Source organism: Salvelinus sp. IW2-2015, unplaced genomic scaffold (assembly GCF_002910315.2).
Source record: "Salvelinus sp. IW2-2015 unplaced genomic scaffold, ASM291031v2 Un_scaffold2172, whole genome shotgun sequence".
Lineage (NCBI taxonomy): Eukaryota > Metazoa > Chordata > Actinopteri > Salmoniformes > Salmonidae > Salvelinus > Salvelinus sp. IW2-2015.
This window is the reverse complement of record NW_019943503.1, coordinates 63,182-73,040: the sequence shown is the minus strand read 5'-3', so window position 1 is coordinate 73,040 and position 9,859 is coordinate 63,182. Positions and strand designations below refer to the sequence as shown.

At 45.9% G+C, this 9,859-nt stretch overlaps 1 pseudogene; it reads left to right on the top strand.

Moving 5' to 3' along the window:
* LOC112073168 (ryanodine receptor 1-like) overlaps positions 1–9,859 on the top strand; it is a 78,368-nt pseudogene that overhangs the window by 8,544 nt on the left and 59,965 nt on the right.

The following is a 9,859-nucleotide window of genomic DNA, read 5'->3' as shown; positions in this document are numbered from 1 at the left end:
ACCAGACACACCCTGTCCTTAGCCCTAACCCTGTTCAGGTACCAGACAAGGCTGTCCATTTACTCCTCGTCACCTTCGATCTGCGGACCTCTGACCTTTATTTGACCTTTAACCTTTACCCCGTGTGTGCTGCAGATCGTGTTGCCGCCCCACCTGGAGAAGATCAGGGAGAAGCTGGCAGAGAACATCCACTCGCTGTGGGCCATCATGCGCATCGAGCAGGGCTGGACTTATGGAATAGTGAGTCTATTAGCCCTTTAACAGACAGGAAATACTGATACAGCAATGCTTGGATAATGACACTGATCACCGGCTAGACACAGAAAAAGGGGCCCTGGGGGGGCCCTAGAGGGGGGGCCCTAGAGGGGGGGCCCTAGAGGGAGGGCCCTAGAGGGGGGGCCCTAGAGGGAAGGCCCTAGAGGGGGGGGCCCTAGAGGGGGGCCCTAGAGGGGGGGCCCTAGAGGGGGGGCCCTAGAGGGGGGCCCTAGAGGGGGGGCCCTAGAGGGAGGGCCCTAGAGGGGGGGCCCTAGGGGGGGGGCCCTGTAATGACCCTCTCTGTCTGTTTTCTCCCTCCTCCAGTTCAGAGACGACAACAAGAAGCTGCATCCCTGTCTGGTAGACTTCCAGACCCTTCCTGAACCTGAGAGGAACTACAATCTGCAGATGTCTGGGGAAACACTTAAGTAATAATATAATAATATAATATAATGCAATATAGTAATATAATATAATAAAATAATATGATATGATATAATAACATAATGCAATATAATAATATAATAATATAATATAATGCAATATAGTAATATAATATAATAAAATAATATGATATAATAACATAATGCAATGTAATAATATAATAAAATAGTATCATATAATAATATAATATAATAAAATAGTATAATATAATAATATAATGCAATATAGTAATATAATGTAATAAAATAGTATAATACAGTAATACAATGTAATATAGTAATAAAATATAATAACATAATATGATATAACATAATGCAATATAGTAATATAATATAATAATATAATAATATAATATAATACTATAATATAATGCAATATAGTAATATACTATAATAAAATAATCTGATATAATAACATAATGCAATATAATATAATAATATAATATATTATAATAGTATAATGCAATATTTTAATATAATAATATAATAATAATACAATTATATAATAATATAATATAATAATGTAATGTAATATAAGGGAGGAAGTACAAGCTGCAGATGTGTGGGTAAACACAGTGTTCTTGTCCTTAGTTGTCTACCCCTTTCAGCTACGCCCTGACAATAATACATGTGCTTGGCTGGTTTCCCAAAGCCAGACAATGGCAATAGAAAGTGCTTTTTAATCCAGGAATAATGTAAAGGTAATGTCATGTAAAGATCCCCAATTGGTCTGTAATGTCTGTAAAATGTGTATCCCTGTGTGTTTAAATGTCCTCAGGTGGTCTCTGTGTTTAGAGGTACCAGTTAGCTTGTAATGTGTGCTTAATACCAGTTGGTCTGTAATGTGTGTATCTCTGTGTGTGTAAAGGTCTCCAGTTGGTCTGTAATGTGTGTATCTCTGTGTGTGTAAAGGTCTCCAGTTTGGTTCTGTATGTGTATTCTGCTGAGTGTTTTAACGGTCCCCATGGTCGTAATGTGTGTTTAAATGTCCCCAGTTGGTCTGTAATTGTGTGTTTAAATGTCCCCAGCTGGGTCTGTTAATGATGTGATAAAGGTCTCCAGTTGGTCTGTAATGTGTGTAAAGGTCTCCCAGTTGGTCTGTAATGTGTGTATCTCTGTGCTCCTCCAGGACTCTGCTGGCCCTGGGCTGTCATGTGGGCCATGGGGGATGAGAAGGCAGAGGAGACACCTGAAAATCATCAAAATGCCAAAAGACGTAAGTCCTTCTCCATTCTCTCTCTCTCTCTCTCCCCTCTCTCCTCTCCCTCCCCTCCTGCCTCTCATCTCTCTCTCCTCTCCTCCCCCTTCCCTGCTCTCTCTCACTCTCCCTCTCTCTCCCTCCATCCCGTCCTTCCTCTCTCCCCTCCTCCCTCCCTGCCTCTCTCTCTCTCACCCCCTCCTCCCCTCCCTGCCTCTCCGCTCTCTCCTCCCCTCCTGCCTCTCCTCTCTCTCTCTCTCCTCCCTCCCTGACTCTCTCTTCTCACCCTCTCCTCCCCTCCCTGCCTCTCCTTTCTCTCCTGCCTCCTGCTCTCCTCTCTCTCTCTCCTCTCCTCCCTCCTGCCTCTCCTCTCTCTCTCTCCCCTCCCTGCCCTCTCTCTCTCTCCTCCCCTCCCTGCCTATCCTCTCTCCTCCCCTCCCTGCTCTCCTCTCTCTCTCTCCTCCCCTCCCTGCCTCTCCTCTCTCTCTCTCTCTCTCCCTCCTCCCTCCCTGCCTCACTCTCTCTCCTCCCTCCCTGCTTCTCTCTCTCTCTCTCCTCTCCTCCCTCCCTGCTCTTCTCTCTCTCTCCTCCCCTCCCTGCCTCTCCTCTCTCTCTCTCCTCTCCTCCCCTCCCTGACTCTCTCACCCTCTCCTCCCCTCCCTGCCTCTCTCTCTCATCTCCTTCCTCCCTTGCTCTTCCCTCTCTCCCTTCTCAGCTATATAATAGAGCAATGGATTTAAGCCCGCCCCCCTGGACCTGAGCCACGTCAAGCTGACGCCCAATCAGAACAGCTGGTGGAGAAGCTGGCAGAGAACGGTCACAATGATGTGGGCACGGGACCGCGTGCCCAGGGATGGACGTACAGCATGTCGCAGGTAATAAAATCCTCCGTTAGGATAAACAAATGTAAACAAAGTAGTCTTGGTCAATCAGATCTGTGTGCAAAGCTTTCCTCCATTACCACAACATTATCACCCTCTCCTTCAGTCTATATTGTGTTATTAGCATATACCCAAATAGTGTGTCCATAGCTGATACACATTAAACTCCCCATACAGGTGTTAATATAGGTACACAATAAAAAAGAAAAAAAAAAATTATGATGGTGAATTATATTCTTGTTTCACTGCCTCGTGCCCAGACACATGAACAAGCGTCAAACCACGCCTGGTTCCTTATAACCTGCTGGATGAGAGAACCAAGAAGACCAATCGAGACAGCGTCCACAGAACGCTGTACGCACTCTCATTGGCTACGGATACAAATCGACCTCAGACCAGGAGAGCAGTGAGTCTATCGTAGTTGTCTTACTAATGAAAGGACAGCAGGAGAAATGAAGTCTCCATACTTGAAATATCTCACTCACGTCTCTCTCTCTCTCTCTCTCTCTCACTGTCTCTTCTCTCTCACTGTCTCTCTCTCTCTCTCTCTCTTCTCTATCTCTCTCGTCTCTCTGTTTCTCTCTGTCTCTCTCTCTCTCTCTCTGTTCTCTCTCTCTCTCTCTTCTCTGCGCTTCCTCCTGCTTCTCTCTCTCTCTCTCTCTCTCTCTCTCTCTCTCTCGCTCTCTCTCTCTCTATCTCTCTCTCTCTTTCTAGCTGGCCTTGGCCTGGATGACGTGCGTGGGGATAAGGTGCGCATCTTCCGTGCTGAGAAGTCCTACGCGGTCACGTCTGGGAAGTGGTACTTTGAATTTGAGGCGGTGACGACCGAAGAGATGAGAGTGGGCTGGGCCCGACCGAACGTCAGAGCTGACAATGAGCTGGGAGCAGACGAGCTGGCCTGGGTCTTCAACGGAAAAACGGTATGTCACAAACACTGCCAGTCTAAAGAACTCAATCACATTGGCTGTCTGGGTTAGGCTAGGGACGGACACACAGGGATTTCATGTAAACTGATGATGGACAACAGACACAATTCTCTGGAGGAAATTGTGTCTTTTTACCCATGCTACTCGCCCAAACAAATGATGAAAGCATTTGAGTTAATGTGTTTCTGTGTAGCTGTATTCCTATACAATTTATGAAGGCCCATACCATTAGTCCAGACATGTTGTTTTTTTGCAAATGTTTTACCAAACCAATGTATTAATACATTTTATTTTACTTTCTCATAGTTTCATATTTATCTAACTTTTATTTATCTAACTTTGAGTTTGTTTGTCCCTCTAGGCCCAGCGCTGGCACGTGGGTAATGACCCGTTTGGTCGCCAGTGGCAGTCAGGTGACGTGGTGGGGTGTATGATCGACCTGACCGAACAGAACATTATGTTCACCCTGAACGGAGAGATGCTCATCAGCGACTCTGGCTCCGACATGGCTTTCAAGGACATAGAGATAGGAGAAGGTAATAGTGGTGTTGTCATGGTTCAATATACACAATGTAGAGGTCTGGGCTGCAGGGTGGTTTAATATACACAATGTAGGGGTCTGAGCTGCAGGGGGGTTTAATACAGGCTCTATAGGTCTGGGGAGCTGCAGGGGGTTTAATACAGGATCTATAGGTCTGGGGAGCTGCAGGGTGGTTTAATACCGGATCTATAGGTCTGGGGAGCTGCAGGGGGGTTTAATACGGGATCTATAGGTCTGGGGAGCTACAAGGTGGTTTAATACAGGATCTATAGGTCTGGGGAGCTGCAGGGGGGTTTAATACGGGATCTATAGGTCTGGGGAGCTGCAGGATGGTTTAATACAGGATCTATAGGTCTGGGGAGCTGCAGGGTGGTTTAATACCGGATCTATAGGTCTGGGGAGCTGCAGGGGGGTTTAATACAGGATCTATAGGTCTGGGGAGCTGCAGGGTGGTTTAATACAGGATCTATAGGTCTGGGGAGCTGCAGGGTGGTTTAATACAGGATTCTATCGCTAACTAAATAAGGATCATTCCCTCTCTATCGCTAACTAAATAAGGATGATTCCCTCTCTATCCTAAATAAATACGTATGGATTCCCTCTATATCGCTAACTTAAATACGGAATGATTCCCTCTAAAAAGCCTGCTTAACTAAATAAGGATGATTCCCGTCTATATCGCTAACTAAATAAGGATGATTCCTCTCTATCGCTAACTTAAAAACGAATGATTCGCATCTCTATCGCTAACTAAATAAGGATGATATCCCTCTCATCGCTAACTAAAGTAAGGATGAGTGCCCTCGTATCACTAACTAAATACAGGATATTCCACTCTCTAATAAAAGCCTTCCACTAAATAAGAGATGATTTCCCCTCATAAATAACCGAAAGCATATTTGAATGCATTGTTTGTAAGAAATGCTGACTATATATAATAAAGTAGATTGAACTTTCAATAAGTTTAGATGTCAATAAGTTCAGACTCAACGACACCTGTTCAGATACGTATGATACCCGGAATCATATTATCCTGGCTCATTAAGTCAAACTAGCCACAATTGTGTTGGTGCGGTTATTGGTCAGTACCTCAATGTGTTGGTGGTTATTGGGTTGTACCGTCAATGTGTTGGTGGTGTAATTGGGTCTGTACCTCAATATGTTGGTGGTTAATGGTCTGGGTAACCTCATGTTTTTGTGTTATATTTGGGTCAGTACCGGGTCAATGTGTGTGGTGGTTATGTGGGTCTGTACCATGTGTTGGTGGTGTATTGGGTAGTCGGTCATGGTGTTGGTGGTTATTGGGTCAGGTACCCAGCCTCAATGGTTAGTGGTTTGATGGGTCAGTACCGAGGTACTTTGTCGTGTCAATTTTGGTTGGTGGCTTATTGGGGTCAGTCCTGAATGTGGTTGGTGGGTTAGTGGGGTCAGTATTAGCTGATCAAGGTGTTCGGTGGGTTTTGGTCACAGTAACCGTCACCATGTGTTGGTGGTTAATATAATGGAATCCTTGTACCTTAATGTATTTGGTGGGTTATTGGGGTCAGTACCTGTCAATATCGTGTTGGGGTTAATGGTGTCTGTACGCCATCAATGTGTTGGTGGTTTATTGTGTCCACGCTACCTTTACCGGCTGTAGTGAGTGCAATGTGTTGGTGAGTATTGGGTCAGTACCGTCATGATGTTGGTGGTTTTTGGTCAGTACACGGATCAATGTGTGGTGGTTATTGGGATCATACTTGGTCAATGTGTTGGTAGTTATTGGGGGCTGCAAGTAACATCTAAATGTGTTGTGGGTGGTTTTTGGGGTCAGTACATCAATGTGTTGGGAGGTTGATTTAGGTCAGTACTAATCCAATGTGGTTTGGGTGGTTAATTGGGTAGTACGAATCAATATGGATTGGTGGTTAATTGGGTTGTACGCGTCAATGTGTTGGAGGTTATTATGGGTCAGGTACCAAGCTCATGTGTTGGTGGTTATTGGGTCAGTACCTCCAAATTGTGTGTCCTGTTATGGCTGGGTCTGTACCGCGGCAATTGGTGTTTGGGTGGTTTTAAGGCCATTGGGTCCCGTATCGGCACATGTGTTTGTGGAGATATTGGAGTTGATACACACAATGTGTTGGTGGGTTTATGTGGGGTACAAACCGAGTAGGAGAGGTACCAATGTTTCTCAATGTATTGGTGGTTATGTGGGTTCCTGTTGTGAGCAGTGCACCACTTTAGTACTGGCTCGGGTAGTGAGCAGGTCGAAAAGGAAATCCCTTAGTCTGGTGTCGGATTCAATTTGTTTGCCTGGAGTATTGGCTCTGTACCTTCAATGTGTTTTGTGGTTATTGGGTCTTACCACAACTATATGGTGTTTTGGTGTTAATTGGGTCAGTACGGTCCAATGTGTTGGTGAGTTATTGGGTCAGTACCGTCACTGTGTTGGTGGTATTGGGTCAGTACACCCGAAGTCAATGTGCTGGGGTGGTTACTGGTGGTCAGTGTGACCCGGTCGGAGGCCCGTCAATGTTTGGTGGTTATTGGGATCAGTACCTTAATGTTGTTGGTGGGTTATTGGGTCGTATCCGTCAATGGTATTGGTGTTAATCGGGTCGGTAATCTCAATGCGTTGGGTGTGTATAGTTAGGGTCAGTACGCGACGTGGCCGAATATCAGTGTGTTGGTGGGTTATTGGGTCAGTAGCGCGTTATGTGTTGGTGGTTATTGCGGTCGGTACCTAGATCAATGTGTTGGTTGGAGTTAAGTGGTATAGTACCTCAATGTGGTTGGGTCGGTTCTATTGGGTCTTGTCGTCATGTGTTTGTTAGTGGTTATTTGGGTCAGTACCCGCTCAGATGTTGTGGTTGTAGTTGGGTCAGTAGCCCTGCCATGTGGTTGGTGGGTTTAATTGGGTTGGTACCGTCAATGTGGTGATGGTTAATTGGGTCAGTCCGGAATGTGGTATGTGACAGGAGTTGTAGAGGTCAGGGGTGGTGTTGGTGGTTATTGGGTCAGTACCTCAATGTGTTTAGTAGGGTTACTGGAGTCAGTACTTAAATGTCGTTGGTGGTTATTTGGGGATCACGTTACGTCTCAATGTGTGTTGGTGGTTATTGGGTCAGTCGCAATGTCTGTATGTCTTAGACTGAATGTTGCTGGTTATTGGTCTGTGACCGGAAAAAATGTGTTGGTGGCTTCTTGGTTGCAAGGGTTCTGTTTTAGTAGTACCTCAATGATGTTTGGTGGTTATTTGGTCAGTAGCGGACTTAATGTGTGTGGTGGTTTATTAGGGTCAGTGCTCAATGTGTTGGTGGTTAATGGGTCTGTATCTCAATGTGTTGGTGGTTATTGGGTGTCAGTACTCAGGGCTGCTCAATGTGTTGGTGGTTAAGGTCTGTACCTCAATGTGTTGGTGGTTATTGGGTCAGTAAATGTCTGGTCCTACTCAAAGTGTTGGTTGTTATTGGGTCTGTACCTCAATGTGTTGGTGGTTAGTTGGCACAGGGGCCAACTGTGGCAGGCTTCTTGCTGAACAATGGTAAAGCTCTCTCTTCATGTTGATGGCAAAATGTTCGAAGCCTCTCCTGGAGACCACAGATGGCGAAGTAGCGCAGACTGCTGACGTTCGGACCCAGGTTGATCCTGCCACCTAGAGACAGGCCCAGGGTACACACTGGGAATGAAGCCTGAAGAGGTAGAAGGGAGAGTTGGTTCAACTACTACAGCAGTGCCCTACATTACACCAGGGTCGTAGGGAAGTGGAGCTGCAGGAGAGTTCATTTGACCAGGGCCCATAGGGAAGGAAGCTGAAGGAGAGTTCATTTGACCAGGGGCCCATAGGGAAGTGGAGCTGAAGGAGAATTCCATTTGACCAGCGGGCCATAGGGAAGTGGAGCTGAAGGAGATTCATGGAACAATGTTGTTACTGCTGCAGCACACCTGCAGCTCCAGACATATAGATCCTGTATTAAACACACTGCAGCTCCCCATTACCTATAGATAGAGCCTGTATTAAACCACCTTCAGCTCCCCAGACCTATAGATCCTGTATTAAACCACCTGTAGGCTCCCCAGACCTATAGATCTGTTTAAACCACCCTTCAGCTCCCAGACCTATTAGATCCTGTATTAAAGCCACCCTTAATGCTCGCCAGACCTATAGATCATGTATTAACCACCCTTCAGCTCCCCAGACCTATAGATCCGTATATAAACCACCCTGAGCTTGTCCCAGACCTATAGATCCTGTATTAAACCCATCACCTTCAGCTCCCCAGAGCTATAGATCCTGTATTAAACCACCTGTAGCCCCCCAAGACCTATAGATCCTGTATAGAACCAGTCTGCAGCTCCCCAGACCCTTATAGATCCTGTATTAAACATCTTGGCAGCTCCCAGACCATAGATCCTGTATTAACCCCCCTGTAGCTCCCCAGACATAGATCCTGTATTAAACACCCTGCAGCTCCCCAGACCTATAGATCCTGTGATTAAACCACCCTCTGCAGCTCCCAGACCTATAGATCCTGTATTACCACCTTGCAGCTCCCCAGACCTTATATCGCGTATTTAAACCCCTGCAGCTCCCCAGCCTTAGATCCGATTAAACCACCGCTGCAGCTCCCAGACCTATAGATCGTATTAAACCCACCTGTAGCTCCCCAGACCTATAGATCATGTATTAACACATCCTGCAGCTCCCAGCAGCCTATAGATCGGTATTAAAACCATCCTGCAGCTCCCAGCCTATAGATCCTGTATTAAACCATGCCTGCAGCTCCCCAGACCTATAGATCCGGTATTAAACCACCCTGCAGCTCCCCAGAGACCTATAGATCCTGCTAATTAAACCACGCTGCTCAAGCTCCCAGACCTATAGATCCCGTATTAAACCCCTGGCAGCTCCCCAGACTGCGTTTGGAAGCCCATCTATAGATCCGGTATTAAACCCTGCAGCTCCCAGACCTATAGATCCTGTATTAAACCCCCTGCAGCTCCCAGACCTATAGAGCTGTATTAAACGCCCCTGCAGCCCAGACCCGCTACATGTGTGTATATTGAACCATGGCACAACACCACTTACTTCCTCCCTATCTCTATTCCTATGAAAGCCATGTCGGAGCCAGTAGTCGCTGATGAGAGCATCTCTCCGGTTCACGGGTGAACAAATGTTCTGTTCGGATCAGGGTCGATCATACACCCACCAACGAGTCACCTGAGCTGCCAGCTGGCGACCAAACGGGTCATGTACCACGTCCGTGAGCGCTGGGCCTAGAAGGGACAAAACAAAGCTAAAAGTTAGAGTAAATAAAAGTTTAGATAAATATGAAACTATGAGAAAGTAAAATAAAAATGTTTAATAAACAGTGTGGGTTTGGTAAACAATTTGCAAACAAAAAACATGTCGTGGATCTAATGGCTATGGGCGCTTCATTAAGATTGTATGACGGAATACAGCTATACGGAGAGCAACACATTAACTCAATTGTGCTTTCATCATTATGTTTGGCAGTAGCAGGGGTAAGAAGACACAATTTGCCTCCAGAAATGTGTGTCTGTTATGTCCAATTCATCAGTTTCATGAGAAATCCCTGTGTGTCCGGAAGCTCAGCTAGAACGCCAGCACA